The following is a 23,066-nucleotide window of genomic DNA, read 5'->3' as shown; positions in this document are numbered from 1 at the left end:
TACATAATTTAATATATGTATAATATTATAGTAGGTTTATAATATTATATACGTATGCGTATATTATACGCGTAAACATAATAATAATAATAGTAATAGTAATAGTAATAGTAATAATAATAGTTATAGTAATAATAATAATAGTGATAATAATAGTAATAGTATTAATAATAATAATAATAATAATAGTAATAATAATAATAATACTCTATATTATAGTCTATACAGTACGTAGGTACCCGTGTTTATGTATATTGCAGCACACAATACCGCTTGGAAACCGGACCGACCCAAAAGCAGCTCACGCGGCCGCGACGAAAGTTTCGACACTAAATCCCGTCGCGTCCGATACACGAACGCGCAGATTCTCCCCTCGTACAGTAATTAGTACCGTGGTACACGTATATTTCGTCGTCTCGGTCCAACACATAGGTACGATATGCGTATTATTACGATAATATTATACAGGGTGGTTCGTTAAGCGTAAAACACTCATTATCTCAAAAAAATGAGAATGTTATTGAAAACATTTTTCACATAGTTTCGAGTTGTAAAGAAAACAACGTTTTTTTTATTAAAAAATTATATTTTCAAATATTTTTTATCCTTATAATTTTTTATTTTTTTTTTTACTTTTTCGAACGACAGCGTAGAGTTTCAATTTTCCAAGTTTCCAAGGCAGAATATTTTTCTAAGTATTTTTTATTCATAAAAATCGAATTTAGGGCGAGTAGTTTATGAGTTATAAGTATTTAAAGTTTAGATGGGCGGAGTGGAGTGGTATGGGGTTACCCCGCAAAATGTTTGTCCACTACTCCGTCTAAACTTTAAATACTTATAACTCATAAACTACTCGTCCTAAATTCGATTTGTATGTATCAATATTCTACTTTGGAAAATGAAATTAAAACTCTATGTTGTCATTCAAAAAAGTAAAAACTTAAAATAATATAAGGATAAAAAATATGATTTTTTAATAAAAACGTTGTTTTTTAACAACTTGAAACTATGTAAAAAAATATTTTCAAAAACATTAATACTTTTTGAGATAATGAGTGTTTTACGCTTAACGAATCACTCTGCATTTACAGTGTACGAATACAGTGTAACCCTTTACACTATTGCAATAATTACCTTTGCTGCATAAAATTATTGTAACCACGGCCGTGTCGACCGTTGTTCAATCATCATCGTTATTACTATAGGTATACGTATAACCTACCCATCGTGATAATGTAGAAATTGGCACGTCACTACTATAACTATAAAATATTTTGTAGTACGGCCGTCATAGTACAATAGGTGTTGGTCAAGATAATTAAATCGTGGAAACCCAAACAAGAGAAAAACAGCTTTAAGGGTGTCGGAGGTGCCTCTAAAAGTAATCTCGATTTCATTTTTGAACAATCTTATTTTTTGTTAATTTTAAAAGTCAATCTGTAATGTTATTAGAAAAAAAGACATTAACTTATTAATCAGAAAAACGGACCCATGACAGCGGTGTAGCAAAATTGCCTACATAAAAAGCCGTGTGATTGCGGACTATCATTTTGATAGTAACGCGTTTTCAAAAATGTATTTATAATTCAATGTGGCTTTGAGATACTAAAAAAATAGGCTCAATTATAGTGTCAACTGCCTACGCCGGGATGGGGGGGGGGGGGGGGGGGGAAAGAAAAGTCGTGCTTACAGTGTGAATTTAAGAAATGTAAATGAAATCTTTATTAAAAAAAAAATACTAATTTCAATCCTTATAATGAACTAGAGACATAGTTATAATTTTTATACCAATAATATAAGATGTGGTGTGTTATAACATAAGCATGTTAACAGGTTCGAAAAACAGTTTAAGGACATTAAGCCATGCGCAGAATAATGTTTTTCGGAATAAAAATTTAAATGAGTCAATAGATATTATAAGTATATAACTGGAAGGTATGTTTTTCACAAGTGTGTAATGCATGTAAGGTCACTTGAATCCATTACGCATTAACACCCGTGTTTTGGAAATTGATCAGATGCAGTAGGTATACTATCGAACATGTATTACGATAAATTATATAATAGAAAATTGAGTTAAATAATCTACCTAAATCTTGTGATTTTTTTTTTTTTTGTCAACCAGAATACTGAATATTGATTTCGCATAATACAAATAATTAAATCGTGCGCCGACTTATAATACTATAAGTACAGGAAATTCGACTCGTGCAAACGGTGGAGAACATTTTAAAATTACTTTGACGGTTCAATTTAATTTTCAGAATAGATTTTTTTTGAGAATCGTCAATTTTTAACAGTAAAATGTTTATGGATGCGACGACTTTGGGCCATTCTACAATCAAGGACGCGCGCGGATGAAACTAATCGTCGACGAATATAATATTGCAGTGCAACTGCTGATAGACGGGCTTCTAATAAAGGATATTCTATTATGAGATAGAAAATAATATAGATAAATGTTTGAAAAATATGCACTGTATCCAAGACAATAATAACCTAATCGAGACAATTCCATGTAGCGGTTTTCCACTTTTGATAAGATTCTGAATTACTTTCAAGAAATTGTGGTTTTCTCTGTCACATCACTGGTGCACATTCAAAAGGATATACGCGTGTGTTGTGTATTTTGTTTATTGGAATTCCGGAAAAACCCGAAAAGAATTACAACATTTAGAGTTTTATTATTATGGGGAAAATGAAAATGTTTTTACGCTCACGAAAACAATAAATGGTCGTAACGGTTCCATTAGGCTAAATGTATTTAAATATATTATTAGCAACTATAAATGCACATAAAATTACACTTTGTTTCCAAACAAACACTGGAAGGAATACATAAGTAGAACCTACTCTTGGATTATATCTTAATATCTATTATAATGTTATCGTTTAATTTTCGCTCGTCGATAACACTATGATATCATTATTATTAGTTTATTTACGCGGCAGTTGAACATGAAATAGAAATACCTGGATTTAAAATGGTAAAATAATGGTATTTAAAACTGTGGAATACAGTTTCTAGGCGCTAAAGTTATTATTTTGTTTTTATTAAAATATGACGTTTTAACCTTAAGAGTGTTAAATTTTACGAAAGTGAATATGAAACCCCAAATACCCATTGCGGCATTGCAGTAATAATTATTTCAACTATTTTTTTTTTTTTGGTATTAATTAAAAAAATTATTACAATCCATACACAAATGAGTACAATAAGTAAATTTTAATTAGGCATATTATAGTGTTGAGAATAAAATATGAGTTTGGGAGGGCACTCGAAAGGTTTATCGGGTGCTTTAAAAACGTGGTGCTTTTCACGATAAGTACAATAAAAAAAAATATTGCAAAAACAAGTAATATTAATAATTAAAATTTTTCTGCACAATATTAAAATATATCTATCGGTTCGTATAGGCATATAAGTATATAAAGTCAAGCATGTTATTAATTACTACCATAAAGGAAATGGTAGGTAGAAAATCGTATATTGGTGAATATTTCAGATTGTATGACGTTATCGATATTGTTTTTGACATAACATTTCTCGGATAAACATAATATCGAGTGGTAACACTATCGTCACGCCTCAACAAATATCATTGAAATTTATTGGCTTTGATACCTGCGCGAGTCACTAATTTCGCGTGCATGTACAATGAGCATTACATTAATATTATAGTATTATTATTTACGCATACTAGTTGTACTTAGGACGGGGTCGTCGTGGGTTTGCTGGGCATTGCAAGTCTCACATGATAATAATATCGTAGCGTGGAAACAAAATAAAATACTAATCCGTATAGTAATGACAACGCTTAATGGATTCTACTGCTGTTATCGTCGCCGTCACGGTCATTCGTCGTAATTAGTAAAAAATATTATACCTAACCGCAGTATTGTATACGTCGCATAGGCAGAACTTGGCAACATCTCAAGGTGATCATAAAATACACATGTTACAAATCCGCGTTAACACATTTTTACATTTTTAAACTTTTCCGCAAACTTTTGATTTTTAGGTAATAAATCGAGAATATTTAGTCGTATCCGCATAATATGCACTATTAATTATCATACGTCAATACCATCACGTTTTCGATCGTATCGTGGATCGATTTTTTTTTTCAGGGTACGGTACGAAAATTTAACTACGCGTCAAATTATTAATCTCAATTTTTTCATCGTCTTCATCAGTACGCCTATGTTTCCAACTATATCGTATATAATAATATTATCACGAATATACGACGTCAACCGTTTCCGTTGGTTTCCGAGGGCTATGGTCAAAATATATCGTGCTCTAGCAGTCCCGAGTCATCTCTTTTTTTTTGAGGGGGGGGAGGGTTGTTTCACGGTTTCCCCGACACGCCAAAAACGACGGTCCCCCGAATCTCTGGACAACAACGACTATATTATACTAGCGAAATACATACATACACGTCACGACACGTTATTTCGTCGATGACTCGATGAGGAGGACCTGTTCAAATAATAATAATAATAATAATAATGATGATGACAATGTTCCTCGGTTGTGCGTACGTACATAATACATCGTATTATTATAAATGTGCATAATAGTGTCGCGTGTTCCACGGTAATCCTACACGGATAGACGGGCTGTCGTCGGCGTTTTATTTTCCACTCGACTCTCCCATATGCGCGGAATCCCCGACGGCGGCGCCGGGGCTGACACGTGGGATTAGGCGTATATATATATATATATGCTGCGACGAAGCGCCGACAACAATGTAATAATGACGTGTTTATACTGTTTCTGTATGATAATATTCGATCGCTTCGCCGTTTGTAGTGGTTGTACGTACGACATGATACGCGACGACAATCGTAAACAATGATATTATTATTATAATAAAACGGACGCGCGCGTTCGCTCGCGAGAAAAATGTCTGTCAGCGTTTATGGGGGGGGGGGGGGGGGGCGCTTACGTCTGTTTGTTTGTTTGTTTTTTTTTAATAAACCTTAAAACTAAACAAGCGATCAAATTCCCACGACACATATTATATATACTACCCTTTCTGTCCGAACGTTAAAACAATCTTTCGCTTTATTATAATCAAACAAAATATTTGAAAAATCAAAAATGCATTCACTTTTAATGACACATTCATTTTTTCCCCTGTATGGTATCTGCAGGCGTATTCAGGTCAAATATAAAAATCGTCGATTCCAAAAATTATCCAAAATAATTTCAAATATAAAATAACATAATATCGTTCCAATATTACATGATAATAAGAAAATAATACTCGTCAACGTGACCAATTTGAAATGTTGTGACTGGGAACTATTCGAGGGGACTGAAGAATCCTGTACGGTTTAAACCATCCGTTGAAACAATACGTATCCATACGCAGGACCTTGGGAAAAATCACTTCTACATTTTAACGCGATAAAATAAATTACAATATAGACTTAAACTGTAAAAAGATCTGAAACCACAAAACTGTAGATCGGGGGATAGATGATAATTATGTGATAAATATATTATCTACATATATGTCATGACAAAATTATAGTTTATTTCCATAAAACCGAAAAATTGATAGTTGCGCTGACAACGAAAGATCGTCACAGACCGACCGGGCTAGATTAATAGGTTCCTACAAAAACAGGCGATGGTGTTATCATTTATCTTGCAAACACGCACGGTCAAACTCTTAAACTCTGAACTTTCTCCGACGAGCAATATTTTCTCTCGTCCTACATTATTATTTAAACCACATTTTTCGTCGATCGTATAATAGTATTATATTTATCTTTCGGCCGTCTGCAGTGGTGGTTGGTTTTCCATCGGTCGGAAACGCGTGCGCGAAAACATGTAGACAAGTGTCGATGGGAAATTTAAGATCGGCTCGTTATTCCTCGACCGTGTAATTACATGACAATTGTCCTTTGAACGGTCGTTTGTTTGCTGTGCTCTTTCCGGAAGTTTTCCTATTTTGCAGAACGACTTCATCGCACACAGCACACCCTTCCGCCACCGCGGCCGATATATACCTATTGCAATACTAAAGTGTCGGTGGAGCAGTTATCGTTAAAAGTTTTCTTGTTTTTACTTTCGCAACAGCGATTATGCGGCCAAAAGCGTGGTAATTCGATGGCGGATCTGGGCGGTTTTCGCTTAGCTCTTAACGTTAATTATTATTACGGCGGTGAAAAAATATATATATTATTATCAGCGCATAAAGGTTGATGGTGAAATAAAACTTGGAAAAAAAATTACGTGAAATGACCACGAGTTTAGATAAGAGATTAAAAAATATTATTTTAGACATTCCTTCTCGTCCGCAAACAAATACATTAAATACATTTATACGCGAAATACTAAAAAAAATTGACATCATGTCTTTATGAAACATTATTTTAACAGCACTGTAGTATGGTTAAGATTAATATAATTAAAAACCAATCTCAACAGTTCGACGAAAAACACAAATATTAAACATAAATAATTGTTTATCTAAATAGTGTTATATCAGGTATATGTGCCTATATATTTGTAAGTTGTAAATAAAGTTAATATTAGTGATAGAATTTATTTGATATGCAATATAAAATATTAAATAGGTATGCATTTAGTTTTGTCAAAATATGCTAAGACTGTAAGATTTTAAATGCAATATTATTACCAATAATTACCAAACTACCATTAACGAAAGTGAAGCATTTTCTAATTTTAAAATATATTTAGTGAGAAAACCCAATGTTACTTTTCATGTGACTTAAACCATTTAAGTCAGTGATACTCTCAAATACAAATTCATAATATCAATTTTAACTGATTTTAAAAAGTTTTCTTTAAAGATAAAATCACTGAATTTTTGGAATTGAAATTATCAGCGATAATATTATATTATGTAGAATTCAACTTTTACATTACTTTTGTTTAATTATCAATAGGTAACATACAACTCGCATTTTCCATGTTTATATATAGGTAGTGAAAATAATATGCGGTAGCAATATGTGGTGGTTCGTGAACATATTTTCTAACAACATTTGTAGAGTAAAACATAACCAACGCATAGGCACTGTTTTAAATCATAGCCCTAAAGTGTTGATATTATAAATTGGTCGGAGCTGATAATAATAAACAATATTATACCCACATGCGCATACCTATACTTGATATTTAAAAATCAAGCACGACGCACTATTGCTCGTGACACAAAGTAAAATACCGCAAAGTTAAACGCCGTCGTACACCGCAGTAGGGTATTAAATTAAAATATAACTATTGTCCTCAAAATATTATATGATTCGTTAAGACTAATAATTACCACGTCTTAGTGTTAGCATTATTCAGCAGCCTGTCAATAGAATAGTATCGAATGAGTTTCAGTTCTCACAATACAAATGCCTATTTTCTATAGTACTCGTGAATAAATAAACCACGACAACCGGGAGTAATGTAGCAAAAGGAGACGTTAAACAAGTTATTTAAAATATGGTTTAGAACTTTGAAAAGATCTTTTTTTTTCTAAACTAAAAGCTTTATTGATATTTTAAAAACTTTTTGCGTTTGAGTAGGCACAAAAGGATCATCAAGAATTAAAGCGTTTCTACGATTTTTTACTTTCTTTAAATTTTTAAAAATATCTCAATGTGTTCCATCGTATAAAGTCGGTGACAGTTTATTAAACATTAATATTAGGTAAATAATATATTGTTATATTGGCTATTTGTGATTCAAGTGGTATAAAAAAAGGTATTATATAATGTACATAATATTAAAATAATATCTATAGGTACTGTTATCAATCAGTTTATAGTTAATAATTGGTTCACGAAATGAATTCTAATCATACATATCATATAACGTTATCGAGTAGGTAGGTAAAAATTGTTTTTCTATTTGGTTTTATCAAACAACTTTATAAAGTACATTTTTCTTTATATATTGTACAAAATCCGTTGGTATTGTAAGACATACTTCTCGTGACACATTCAGACTTGGCATGTTTATTTATTTTATCTCTTTATTTTTTTTTCTAAGCTCCAATATCATAAATTGATACTGTTCCAAAATTGTACGTTTCAAACCATTGCCGAAATTTAAGAGATTTATTGCACACAATACATTTCCATTGTATTACTTATTGTTCAGCACCGAAAACATACGTTTTATGTGTCATATAGTGGAAGAATGATAATCGCACAAAGATAATATCTCTATATCGTATTAAGTCAATATTAGTATTTCAATGTGTATATTATTATACCGATATTTTATTTTTTACTAGCAAAAAAAAATACGGTTAAAAGGTTTAGTGCTCAACTGAATTGTATATTATTTACATCAGTTGTAAATTAGTGTCGTTAGTTCATAGCTGTAAAGAATTTTATCACTCAATGTATATAATATGTTTAGTTTAATTTATACTCACATAAAACATAATATTTAAATATATCTACCTAAGTTGTTTTTATGGACTTCAATATGCTTTGATCAGTTTTTCCAACTTAGTGCCTTTCTCCAAATAAAAGAAACCTTTAATCTACTAAAAATGTTGTGGTTTACGCTAAAGTTTCTTCAGTCACTGATAACAGATACAAGCATCCTTACTTAGACGTTAGACGATAAAGAAGTTAATGGTAGCTACATTAAACCTTCTCATTGCTGTTCAAAGAAAAGCTATAATACTGATATTTATGGTTCTAAAACTCTCAAATACAAAACGTTCACTAATATATTATATATATACATGTCTTAGAATCTGAGCATACACAAACTATATCTTCCTTTAAAATGCGCTCATTCGTGAAATTAATAACCTTCAACGTATCTAGTAATAATTCATTTGATTCGTATTCAGATTGATTCAATATTATAATATGAATACAATTCGGTTTATATTTATTAAGACAATAGTATAGTAATAACTTTTGATCGAATATAAATAATATTTATGTATAATATGTATAATATGTAATAATAATTGGACGGTGCGCGGGTAAAAGGGAATAAGTCAATTTTTATAAATAAAAATATTTTGTTTTGTTTTGTGGGTAATTTTACGCTGAATCTACTGGTGACACTGAAATTTGGATATCCCATTCTTAACAACATTATAAAGAAAGATGGCCAAATTGCAGTGTTACCAGTCGAACCAGCGTAAAATTACCTACAAAACAAAAAGATATTTTTATTTATAAAAATTGACTTATTCCTTTTTGCCCGCGCACCGTCCGTACATAAACAAGATGATAATATAATACAATAATATTAGACAATGTAAACAAATGTTACGATAAAACATTAACCTACAGTTTTCAATGGCTTTATAATATGCCACAAACCATGTTCTAATGAAAATATTATCACCATTAATATTCAAACACCTGTATAAATGTACGACACGCATATTATAGAATTATGAACAATATAGTTCTGATTTTTATTATTTTAAATTTGGATTGTTTAAGACTTAAATGTATACAATGTATTTTAAAGCATGTTAACCTATTATTATTTTAATGATCAAAGCGTTCACTGACAACACTCATTATACGGTAAAATTAATTTTAACAAAAGCTCCCAATTAATATTTCAGAGAATGTGATATCATTAAAAAGTACACGTCAAAGAAATACAATAAATATATTTTTCTCATCGTTATTATTTTTTTATTTACACACTTATTTGTTAAACACGTGTTTTTTTTTTTTTTTTGTTATCTTTATATGAAATTTAAAAAAAATATTATATATTTTTGTTTAAATCTTTATTTTTTTCTGCTTTTAGAAATATGAAAATAAATAAACAAAATAATTATTTTAGTTTGGTTAACAATTCAATTTCGTATGGTTTTTAGTTATAACACCAATATTGTGAAAAACTTCATTTAGGTTTTTCGCGTCTGTAGTGACTATTTAGAACTATCACGAACGTGAAAGTTAGGATTTAATCATTAATTGAGTTTGGCTAATTGCCCTAGTCTATCTGTAGATATATAAGGCTTCGGGTGAATGCAGAAATCATTTGTATTCCAAATGCCTATCTATCAGATAATTATGTAACAGGCTACATTTGCTATTTTATTAGTCACATATTGGTTATACGCACTGCAGCAAAACCACTAAAACACGAATCACCTTTGGAACTTGGGACGTAGAATTATGCATTTATGATATTAGATTATAATATTTGAAAATATGCAATGGAATAAGTTGCATAAATGTGACATAATATTTGGAATATATAGAATTATAACAACACGTCAACACCTTATATTATTATACAGCTTTCGTGCTACTAACTCGTTGCTTTATATTACGAAAGTATTATTTTATTTAAACGGCAAAAATAAAATAACGAACTGATTTAGATTTTATAATAATACCAGTAAAAATATTATACACATAATAATATGTTATTGCAAATGTAAATAATCTTCTTTTGAAAATCTGTTAGAGTAAATGTGCATATTTTAGTATATAGAAATATTCTCATAAAAACGCTGCTCAAAAACTATAACGCATATAGATTTAAATTTTGATTTATGTTATACGAGTATAATTATATTAAATTTGTATTTACTGGGTAAACAATTCTTTAAATAAGGTTCAACGTGACGTTTTGCACATTGAATACAAATGTTGATAAAATTTACCTAGTCATTCTTCAACAAAACAGTTCATCGACAAATACAAGCACTATACTCTCTGATTACTCTATATCGAATTTGCATTCGATCTTTCTCGTGGGAGCATCTCTAGGTGTGTGTCGTATGCACTCTACACAGTAAAAATCCAACTACTACAAAAACCAATGACCTATTTAGTTTAAGAAAAAAAAAAATTGAAAATAAACGTTTGCCAAACGACCGGTCCGTCCCAAGGGAAAACAACCTAACGAAATGGGATTACACTATGTCTTAGGTGAACCGTTCGGTTTTTGCAAACACGAAAAAGGTTGGTAGGGGACACACTTTACATACAATTTAAAGTGATGGGCTAAAGTATTCAAGTTGGAAGGAAACTGAATTTACATTCTTATTCCTAATTTTATTCTCCCAAATGAAGTTTTCTGTCTAACGGGTACAATATTTTGCATGACCTAAATAATACAATGTTACCAATAAGTTTTCAAAAAATCTGTCAAAATATACCACACTAGTCTTAAAAATATATATATATTGTATAATTCCCCAACTGTATGTAAAAGTATTTAGTTAATCATTAGCTACTCTGAAATAATTCACTTCCAGTTTAACTCTCGTCATTATTATGAATAATATTGAAGCCACCATATAAATTAAAAAATTCTGTGTAAAATAAATCAATCGATCAAGAAATAAAAAAAAAAGGTAAATTGCAGAATTTAGCATTATTATTTTATATTTTGATAATAATTACAAAAAATATAATTGAATTTGTAAAATAATGCAACTTTGTATCATTTAATAAATTGAATCAATTAAATTTGGACATTGTTTTTACTCCTAACAGAGGTAGCTGCCAGTCAAATACTATCGTACCTACCTTTCAAAAACAATAATAACAGTTTAATTATATTATAACAGTTTAGTAATATGGAATGAGTTCATAGGTCAAGTCCAAATAAGGGTAAAATTAGTGTAATCTATTGATTAAAAATAATTTTTCATAATATTTATTTAAAGGTTGATGTAAATAAATGTATTTCATAATTTAAAAATGTTTTTATTTGAAGTGTTCAACAGTCGAACAGTAATTTACTGTAAAATGTTTATAATTAATTCATGCATTTGTGTACTTTTCGCTAAATTATAGTTTTTGAACTGTTTGGTATTTGTTCAGTATATCCAATACTGACAAAGACAGTTATTGAGTTATTGAGAGGAACTTTGGGGGGGGGGGGCTAAGTCCCTATAATGACTAACGGATTGAAGAACTTCCGTCTTCCGCTGACTTAATATATGATTAGCTCACTATATTCAAGACGTATTCAGTCGCACTGCAGATGTGACCAAAATATCCATCTACGAAAAATAGTTGATAAAATTTCCAATTTGATGATGTCATCTTATCGTACCCAAGTAAGCCACAACCAGAGCATCTTTCATTGCAAATAAATTGCCACGCCCAATCAAATTGTTGCACGTGCACTTTGCGAGGATCTCACATCAAATATCCAACAGTCCTACTCATTACAATATTATGTAACTTTACGACATTTATTATGATGATTAATACAAAAACGACTTTGTTAGTTGTTACAATAGAACTATAGTATTCTTAGAAGTTTCCAATGCTTTGTCGAACGTTAAAACGTTTACATTATTTTTGATATGTAACTATATTATTATTATGTTATACGTTTATTTCAATTAACTCTCAGTCAATTACTTTTTTATTAATTCATAACGCGTTTTCACCAGTCATTACATTCCATATAACATTGGTGATTAATTTATTATAATACAATTTAGTTGGCATTATGTCATTATCACTACAAACATAAGTTAAATTACAGTTAAGCGTATGAAATTTAGTCATAAGTGCATGCAAAATTCATGGCAATAATAATATATCAAGTAATTTGTACTGACATTTTGTATTAGATCCGTGATGGTGATCACCATCTGCAATTGTCATGTAGTCGGACGTATCGTATATAATTATTAATTATATATCTTGTATATGACGGCGTGGCGCTATCAAGTTTGCTTTTGACCAATAATGTTATTGCGAACGTTTGTAGTCTGTTGAACTTGCTGATAATATGACAGAGAAGATAAATGTGTATACAAACAAATCTACACGGTATATACATGTACGATTTGATTACAATATTATGATTTGTGACAATGAAAATATTCTGAAGATTACGAAACTTTTACCAAAAAAATCTAAAATACTCGATCTGACGATCTATGAGATTACATATTATTGTATAAGGTTTGGGAATTTTTTTTTATAAATATTATTACTCTGCGTTTGCCATCTATTCAATATTACTTTAAAAAATTGATGTAATATAAGTAGCGTGTATGTATAATGTATATTGTATATTATACACTAAATTCAAAATATGATATTGGGGCCATGCTTATTTTATTAATATTTATTTGTGTATTCACAACCACAACTCTACAACTCTACATAGTATCGGTGGTTATTACGTAGTTTAGTGGATCTGAAAATTATCAATGTGTAATTTACATGAACTGATTTAGATTTGTGTCAAATCCAGACAGTGACGCAAAACTACATTTCTAACGCTGATATCCACAAGAGGCGTGCCAGACATATTATTCAGCTCGTTTCATTCAATTGTGAAATTTCAGTTGAAATCCAAATTGTTTATTTATTGGACAGAATTGATAGTTTAATAATATGAATTAACATACCATAACTTATACATACTCCAAGGGTAAATTTATAAAGCAGTTATCAGTTAAAACATCGTATATAGATTATACAATATTATGTGATGACATTCTTAATTAAACGCATACAACTATAAATGTATATGAAGCACGTCTATGTAACAACAATTGTAAATATCAATATTTTTGTGTAATAAAACACATTTTAAGAACATAATTGTTATACTTATATAAGAAAATACAAATTATACCGAGTCATTTTATAAATCTACCTTATGTAAAAATGTGCCAAAATCAAAATCCATATATTTTTTTGTTTTTGTATGTAAATAAATATTTTGGATTCATATTTTGTATTTAATTACATATCGGTAAGTAGGTACTCAAACTATTCCACAATCATTAAAATTTGAAATCATGTATAAAATATGATGCTTTAAATAGAATCAATAAAAAAAGCCATTATACGTTTTACCTACCGGTTGACACAAAAAAGTTTAAATTAGCAAATTTCTACGTATACTGTATAATATTATGGACTATGTAGTATACAAAGAGCCATTGTGTATTACACGGTCTAATTATTTGTCGACTTCGAAATTGAAGTGGTTTTATTTTTATGATTTACCTATAATATTTCCAACCATAATATTAAAATGTAATTATAAAACAAAGTTCTATGTGATTTCTGGGAAATTGATGAATATAAGTATAAAATATTACATGGGTACAATACTGATACATACATTTAATTCAAGTTTAAAAATCAAAAAGGAATATTTTATCACGACGATTTTGTTGCTGATCCGTTTAATTAAAGTGTTTTTAAACAACAACATTTTTGATTAAAAAAAAAGTAAATTAAACTTATTCTTTTTTTCAAAATACATATAGTGATCTTTATATTTTATTGAATCGATTTTTTTCCAACACACATTTCTTATTCAATTATTATTGTAAGCATTTCAATGTTATTAGCTTAGGATAGGTTAGTTTATAATTTTATTTAGCAAAGTTATTTTACATTATTAATATCAAACAAATAAAAAAAAAAAAAAACTGATATGTTGCCAATTACTCCTCCTCCGTGGTATGCATGATTATAAACGATTAAAAGAACTTATACATTTTATACTCGTACTGGTAAGTAACCCACCGTATTTCAATACTAAAACCTATACCTAGCTTATCATGCAATAATTCTTATCACTTTTCCGTTTACTGTACAAAGTATTTTTGGAACATTTTTAAACCAATAACTAACAAGTAAAACGTCCAACAATATTATTGTATATAATATTAGTATGATCATATTATGGATATGATTAGAATAAACGCATACGTTAACATTTCAACAATCCAAAACGTAAAACCGTTATTAGGTACGTCATTGCAATAAGTCAAAGAATATCAGTTGACTCGAGAACGACAAAAAATATACCACGACTAGGGAACACCTTTTATAATATTATGTTTCGTTATTATCACTGTTCTCTGAGTGATAACAGAAACAACCAATATTATAATGGGCATGTCATAAATGTTGACATTTTTGTTTTTGTATATTAACAATTTTTCTTTGGTTTTTTTGCGTGGAGAAACCATACCGTAAAGAGCAGCTCTATTACCGTCTGCAGTATCTAAAAAGTTGCGCCATGAAACTTTCGAAAAACTATTTTCAGCCGAAAAATAAACACACGGTCGCGCGACTGACTGAAACAAAACACGGTGTCATCTGTAAAACCGATAAATTCCTCTGTCCACTTGGAATCTTGAATCTCGCCATGTAAGGTTTTACAAAGTATCGATCTGTAGAAAATGCATTCGCGGTTGCTGCGACTTTTCAAACGTTCTCTATAACACTCGACAACAACAGTTTTACGTTCACCGCTGGATAAATCGTAATCGTGCCGGTAAGTCCGTGGCATTATAATAAATTGTATTTTACACGCGCCGCGATAACGCCTATTTATCGACGGCTATATTGTTATTATGCGTATAATAGTGGAGGTTACGACTGCGGATGCGGTGGTGGTGGCGACGATGATCGGTGTATTAATAGAGGCACCTATAACCCTAAACCGCCGGAAATTTACATGTTTATAATGTTATTGTAATAATATAATATTTAGCCATCTATAGGGGCACACGAAGAATTTTTAATGGGGTCGAGCAAAAGTTTGTATAAAACACTGCACAGAAAGCCACCACCGGCGTGTGCATATCAAAATAAACAATAATTATCGCGCACGTCGCCTCTTCGCTCACCAAACCACCATCCTTTGCCATTACCCTTTACCACCGACCCTTTGCACCTATACTGTATACATAATAATAATACTAATAATAACGATGATGATGATAATAATAACAATAATAATACAAGTATGAGGTACCTACGCGGGCCGTCTCTTTTTAATATTCAACGTACACGCGGCGAGATAACTTCTGCGTCGGGAATTAATGGAATTATCAACTTTGTTGCATTTTGAGCGTTTGTCGCGTCGGGTAGAACTTTTCGGTGCCCGACACGTGATTATGAATTCAGCTTGCGTTGTGCCGGCCTTCCCGTGCTTGGTAAATCTCGCCTATACACGTATAGAAAAATACCGTATAGGTTTAGACGCAGAGTTTTCCCGACTCCGGTGGCCATGACGCTTCGGCTCTCTCCGCATCCCATCGGTTTCCACGGCCTGCCGTTGTAGAAAAAGAAAAATTTTTTTGATCTTCAGGAGCGATATCTCAACTGGTTTTTTTATAACGATAGTGTTGTGCGCCGGTCAGTTTTGGGACGTTTTGCACACATCGATCAACTCGTAAGAACAATATGACAATAATTGTTTGTCGCGAATTCCGGTTCACTTGAACTCGGGTGAAAACTCGACTATATTAGGCTGGGTGCTATCTAATTTAGTATAAAATAAATAAGGATATAATGATAGTGGACTGTATAATTTATTTCTCTCCCTTTGAATAATAATTAATAAAATACAACGTAGACTTAATGCTATGTTAGTCCTATCACATCGCATAACAACATAAAATAATAATAATTAATCACGGAACGTGATATTGGGTTGTCAAACTATTGCAATAATAAGGTATGATACGTCTGACCTGGGTACCGGTCGGTTGCTGTCCTGTACTGGTCGGGGTCGATGTATCTGCACCGGAAGACTGGGGAACGTGACGATCTACGACGGCGACACTACTGACCCAGTGCGACTAACATCGCACACGTGAATTGAAATTAATGAGGATAACTTGCGATCACTCACCCCTTTCTATAATGCGAACACCAATTTTACTGTTCGAGCATGTAGAATGTGAGAGCGAGAATACGATCGAAAGTTCTTACAACGCGAATGTCGTTTATTCGAGCGTGTAAGAACCTATAAGGCGGCACATCAACGCGACGCTACAGCACAACGAACGCGACGATACGGCACAACGAACCAGCGATCGCACTTATTGAGGAGAAAAAAACGACTCTCGTATGTGGTACGTCAACTACATACAACGATAGACAATATAAACTTGACTAATATGTCATACCGCGCAATGGCGACAATACTCGTAAAACACGTGACGATTTAAAAACAACAAAACAACGGCACTACGGACGCCTTCTTCCTGTAGCGCATGACGTGTAGAGTCCGTGATAAAACGAATTGACGACGAAAAACCGGCCGTTGGCCGGCACTGGGCTGCGCATGCGTGTCACGGAACCGGATCATTTTAAAATCGGAATAACCGGCGCGCTCTGGTAGTTAACCGAGTCCCAACATCCTCCCCCGCTTTGAAAGGGTACTTTCAAAACCGATACTTCTCGGTCAGACCATATCATTGTACAACTATTAAGTAATAAACAGAAACAAAAATAAACCTATGACAATTCAAATACAAAATAATGCATATATACATAAATAATTATACACAGCAAGAAAATTTTATGTTTGGGATGGTGGAAGATGGAACAAATGGATGAAGGTAAGTTAAGCGTTGTCGGTGGGTAGTTTAACCAACTTTACCACTGGACGTTTCGTACTCCTTCCAAATGATTGGTCCACTCACGACTGGACGTTGTCGAGCCTTGTCGACAAATCGAAGACAATATGCTAGCACCCGTTGCATCTTGCGCAACACAGAAAACCGCTGAATCAAACTATCATCAACCTGTTGAGCTAACAGCACATTTTTCGATGGGCGTTTAAAATCAGGGAGCTCTGCAGGATCTACAATCGATGTGATGGCAACCGGCCATTGCTCTTCCGGATACTGGAGAAATTCCGGTCCATGTAGAAATGATGAACATGCTACCAAGGCATCTGGAAGCAGTCCTCGCGATGCAGGGTCGGCTGGATTATCTGCAGTACCGACGTGAGCCCATTCGCACTGGGGTACGAGATTGCGTATTTTCGATACTCGGTTTGTGACAAAGATTTTAAATAGCCTTTGTTCAGCTGTGAGCCACGATAAAACAATAGTTGAATCTGTCCATGCCCGGACACGTGTGATCTTGATTCTGCCCTGTAAAACTTTCAAACGTAGAGACAAGAGACGTGACAACAAGAGTGCGGCACAGAGCTCTAGCCGTGGTATGGTTAATGACATATCCGTTGATGATGACTTCAGTGGTGCAACCTTTGTTTTACATGCCAGGAAATACAATCGGACATTATCACTCTGGTCTACCACACGCAAATACACTGTTGCTGCATATCCAACCTGAGACGCGTCAGCGAATCCTAGTAATTGTATATCTTGACTGTTGACTACTGCAATGTGTCGTGGTAACGACAAGCATGCTAAGTCCGGCAGCTTATCGATGAAACCTTGCCACAACGATGTCAAAGCTGATGAAAGTGGTGCATCCCAATCTAATTTTTCCATCCATAGCCTCTGCATTAAACACTTGGCCCAGAAAACCATCGGACCCAACGCGCCGATTGGATCATAAAAGCGAGCAACAGTTGATAATACTGACCGTTTTGTAGGAGTAACTTGACTTATCGTCGAATGATAGCCGAATGTGTCAAGTACAGGGTCCCAATGTACTCCTAAAACTTTGACGGCCTGTTCCCTAGTTGGCTCTATCCATGGTGTCATAGCCCGGTCTTCAATGTCGATAGTGTTCAAAATCTCGGGACAATTGCTAGCCCATTTTTTCAGGCTAAATCCACCTCGATTTAACAAGTCGATGATTTGGATTTTTGCTGCTAAAACGTCCTCTAAAGTGTCAGCGCCAACGAAAATATCATCCACGTATGTATCAGTTAACAGGACATCGTGGACGAGTGGAAATTCAGGTCCATCATCCATATTGAGCTGTTGTAGGCATCGAATCGCTAAAAACGGAGCCGAACTTACGCCATATGTGACCGTACACAACTCATACTCCTGTACCTCGTCACTAGGCGAATTGCGCCATAGTATATGTTGATAAACTCTATCTGGTTCATGTAGACATATTTGACGGTACATTTTAGTGATGTCGGCTGTAAAGACAAATTTGTGTAGTCGACTGCGCAACAAAACATCACCGATTTCTGTCTGAAGCTTTGGTCCAGTCACCAAGCAGTCATTTAATGAGACTCCGGATGAAGACTTAGCTGAGGCATCAAACACCACACGAATCTTCAGTTCCTCATTACACCGTTTAACTACAGGATGGTGAGGTATAAAATATTTGCCTGGCTCGGTCGCTAACTTCATATGTCCTAACGATCTGTAATCATCCATGAAGGCCCGGTAGGCAGTATATAATTCCGGATCCTTTTCAAGGCGACGTTCTAAATTATACAATCGGTTCAGAGCAGAAGTTCTGGATGACCCTAAAACGACCGATTTCTCATCTTGACATCCGATGTCAGCTGTATCCGGGAAACATACTATTTTTCGAAACGGTAAACCAACATAAAATCGACCGGTGGCGTCTCGTTTCGTGGTTTTAACAAACCAGTCTTCACATTGCTTGTCTTGTGTAGTTGGCATTGTTGACTCTGTGGGTTCCTCTACTGTCCAAAAACGCTGCATCAATTCTTCGATCGGAGGGGTTGTACTAATTGACAGAGACGTAAGCGGAGTATGTGTGTTATCCTGTAACGCACCAATTATGACCCAACCTAATTGTGTATTCATCGCTGATGGTAAGCCTTCGGTGTGTATAACGTCAGCTCTAGATTGAATGACGGACGGATATAAGTCTCCTCCAATCAACATATCTACTGGCGCAGGGTGATCAAATTGAGGGTCGGCAAAGACAAGATGACGATAACGATCTCGTACCTCAGCTGGCAAAACCCTGTTAGGCATCGTTGACATAATTCGAGGTAAGACAATGACGTTGGTTCCCTTAAATTCGGGAGCGTCGGCTTGTACAGGAACAAAATTAAAATTAGTTTGGCCTTTGACAGTAGTAACCGGTTGTTGGGAAAGTCCGATGACCTCAACAGGACACTTCCTTCGAGTCAAACCTAACCGATTGACACAATCCACTGTCATTGCGGACACCTGTGATCCACTGTCTAACACTGCCCTGACTGCTTGTAAAACTCCTGTATTGTCACGAACCCTGACTACGACAGTTCCTAACAAAACAGTGGTTTCAGTATGTGTAACTCCCGAAAACTGTGTTGCATTACAACTTGTAGTGGCTCGTTCGGAGTTGTCATTTGTCTTATCGGTATTCGATTTTGTAATATCATCTGTCAAGTGTAGTAATGTACTATGTTTACTCGAACATATACGGCACGTAAAAGACGTAGGACACGCATTGCTCATGTGTCCACTGTTCAAACAAACAAAACATAATTGATTTTTATTGACAAAATCACGGCGACTGCTAACTGGTTGTTTTCGGAATCCAAAACATTTGTAAATTGCATGAGGATGTCCACAAAACAAACACTTTTTTGTCTTGGCCGGGGTGACCGCGGCTAACGATGTCTTCTCGGACTTCTTGCCCTGGATCTTCTTAGTCGTTGTCTTCCCTACGGTCCTTTCGTTGTTTTCTACATAACTAATGCCAGAACTACTGCCAACGTTTTCCAAAACGTTACATCGTTGTGATACGAAATCTAATAATGAGTTCAAGTCAGGTATTTGATTTTTAGCGACAGTAGCTTCGAATAATCGTCGTGTCATGGGATCAATAACCCGTGAACCGATGTAGAATAGTAAAAAACCAGCAAAGTCACTAACTCCAAGAGCTTGTATAGCTGATACATTTTCCCGAAAAGTGTTGACGAACAATGAAAGTGAAGCCGGAGATTCCTTTGTTAACGGCGCAAATGCAAATAATTTTTCAATGTGCGCAGTAACTAATAAGCGTTTATTGTCGTACCGATCTTTGAGTGCGTTCCAAGCAATAGAATAATTGTCGGCTGTAAGTGGGACTGCTTTTACTATTGTTAACGCTGGACCTAATAAATAGCACAACAGATAATGGAAACGCTCAATGTCCGTGTAATGTTCGTTGACGTGCACCAAAGAAGTAAACATATCACGGAAGGAACACCATTCAATGATATTTCCATCAAATTTAGGAATCTCTATTCTCGGTAAGACAAGTGATTGTACAGAAGTCTGCCTATTATTATTGCGCAGCGTGGCTATCGAATTATTCGGTTTTAACTTTGCTACTATCACATTAATTTGATCACACATTGATTGCATTGTTTCGGTGACATCCTCATCTACTCGTATAAACTCGTCTACTTCGTCGGTCTCAGCAAATACTGACAGAATATGTTTTTGTTCATTATTGAAAGTAATGACAAGTTGATCTAACGACATAATTCGAGCTTCTAACGTAGGACGATTTTCGGAATTAATTACGGCATCATTAGCAATGCTCAATATTTTATCAATTGACCGTAACGCGACGTCTCGTGCTGCACGCGCGCGCGTTAACTCGACCCTTTTTTGTTCATTGTTAATTTGTTGTTGATTTTTTCTCGTCATTGTAAATGATGTAGTACCTAACCACCTAACAACGCAAAACAACCTAACAAGACAAAATAAAAATAACAAGGATGCTAATAGGATAAACAAATAATAATATCCTACAAAAATAATACACTAACACTCTAACAGTAATTTATTGATAGCGATCCGGCCCGAAGGACCAAATGTTTGTCGCGAATTCCGGTTCACTTGAACTCGGGTGAAAACTCGACTATATTAGGCTGGGTGCTATCTAATTTAGTATAAAATAAATAAGGATATAATGATAGTGGACTGTATAATTTATTTCTCTCCCTTTGAATAATAATTAATAAAATACAACGTAGACTTAATGCTATGTTAGTCCTATCACATCGCATAACAACATAAAATAATAATAATTAATCACGGAACGTGATATTGGGTTATCAAACTATTGCAATAATAAGGTATGATACGTCTGACCTGGGTACCGGTCGGTTGCTGTCCTGTACTGGTCGGGGTCGATGTATCTGCACCGGAAGACTGGGGAACGTGACGATCTACGACGGCGACACTACTGACCCAGTGCGACTAACATCGCACACGTGAATTGAAATTAATGAGGATAACTTGCGATCACTCACCCCTTTCTATAATGCGAACACCAATTTTACTGTTCGAGCATGTAGAATGTGAGAGCGAGAATACGATCGAAAGTTCTTACAACGCGAATGTCGTTTATTCGAGCGTGTAAGAACCTATAAGGCGGCACATCAACGCGACGCTACAGCACAACGAACGCGACGATACGGCACAACGAACCAGCGATCGCACTTATTGAGGAGAAAAAAACGACTCTCGTATGTGGTACGTCAACTACATACAACGATAGACAATATAAACTTGACTAATATGTCATACCGCGCAATGGCGACAATACTCGTAAAACACGTGACGATTTAAAAACAACAAAACAACGGCACTACGGACGCCTTCTTCCTGTAGCGCATGACGTGTAGAGTCCGTGATAAAACGAATTGACGACGAAAAACCGGCCGTTGGCCGGCACTGGGCTGCGCATGCGTGTCACGGAACCGGATCATTTTAAAATCGGAATAACCGGCGCGCTCTGGTAGTTAACCGAGTCCCAACAATAATATTATAATATATACCACGAGAATGAATTAAGGAGGGTTATCGTTAGGTGTCGAACAAATAACGTATAACGAGAACAATGACGGTTTCGCATCGCTTTCGATTTAACGATTAATTTGTTCGTTTTTGTAAAGTATAAAGTGGTACAATATTGTTTTTCGTGCGGCTGCAATTCGCCTGCGATATATCGAGTTTGACACGTCTTGTTTTCGCTCATAAACAGAACTAAATACAACATCATCATAATATTTTTACCGCGTTTCCGATCAGGTTTTCCAATTTAATTGTTTTTCTTAACAATTGTTTTTTGAAAATAAAAATTCAAAATAATTCTTACATAAATTACACGAATCGTGATTTGGCCCAAACAGCTAAAATCAGTTCCGAGTAAAAGCACTTAAAATCTATTGACATATCAAAAGTTTTAAAACAAGAAACACATTTTTCATGTCGACATAAAAAATAGACTAATTTTGCCAATGATTTTTTTTAACATGAAAACTATTTTAATTTAACACAGTCCACAGGTAGGTTAAATACATTTTAATGATACCAAAATACTGATTATAATAATAGAATTGAATTAAACTATGGTCTATATGATTAATTTGTTAAAATTTCACTGCGGTAAAATAATAATAA

General features: G+C 33.8%; 1 protein-coding gene across 3 annotated transcripts in view; it reads left to right on the top strand.

The window, feature by feature from the left end:
- LOC132942948 (zwei Ig domain protein zig-8-like) overlaps positions 1 to 23,066 on the top strand; it is a 265,842-nt gene that overhangs the window by 179,639 nt on the left and 63,137 nt on the right. The window lies entirely within an intron of this gene.

This window comes from Metopolophium dirhodum, chromosome 4 (genome assembly GCF_019925205.1).
Source record: "Metopolophium dirhodum isolate CAU chromosome 4, ASM1992520v1, whole genome shotgun sequence".
NCBI lineage: Eukaryota > Metazoa > Arthropoda > Insecta > Hemiptera > Aphididae > Metopolophium > Metopolophium dirhodum.
The sequence above is the reverse complement of the archived record's forward strand: the minus strand, read 5'-3'. Positions and strand labels throughout refer to the sequence as shown.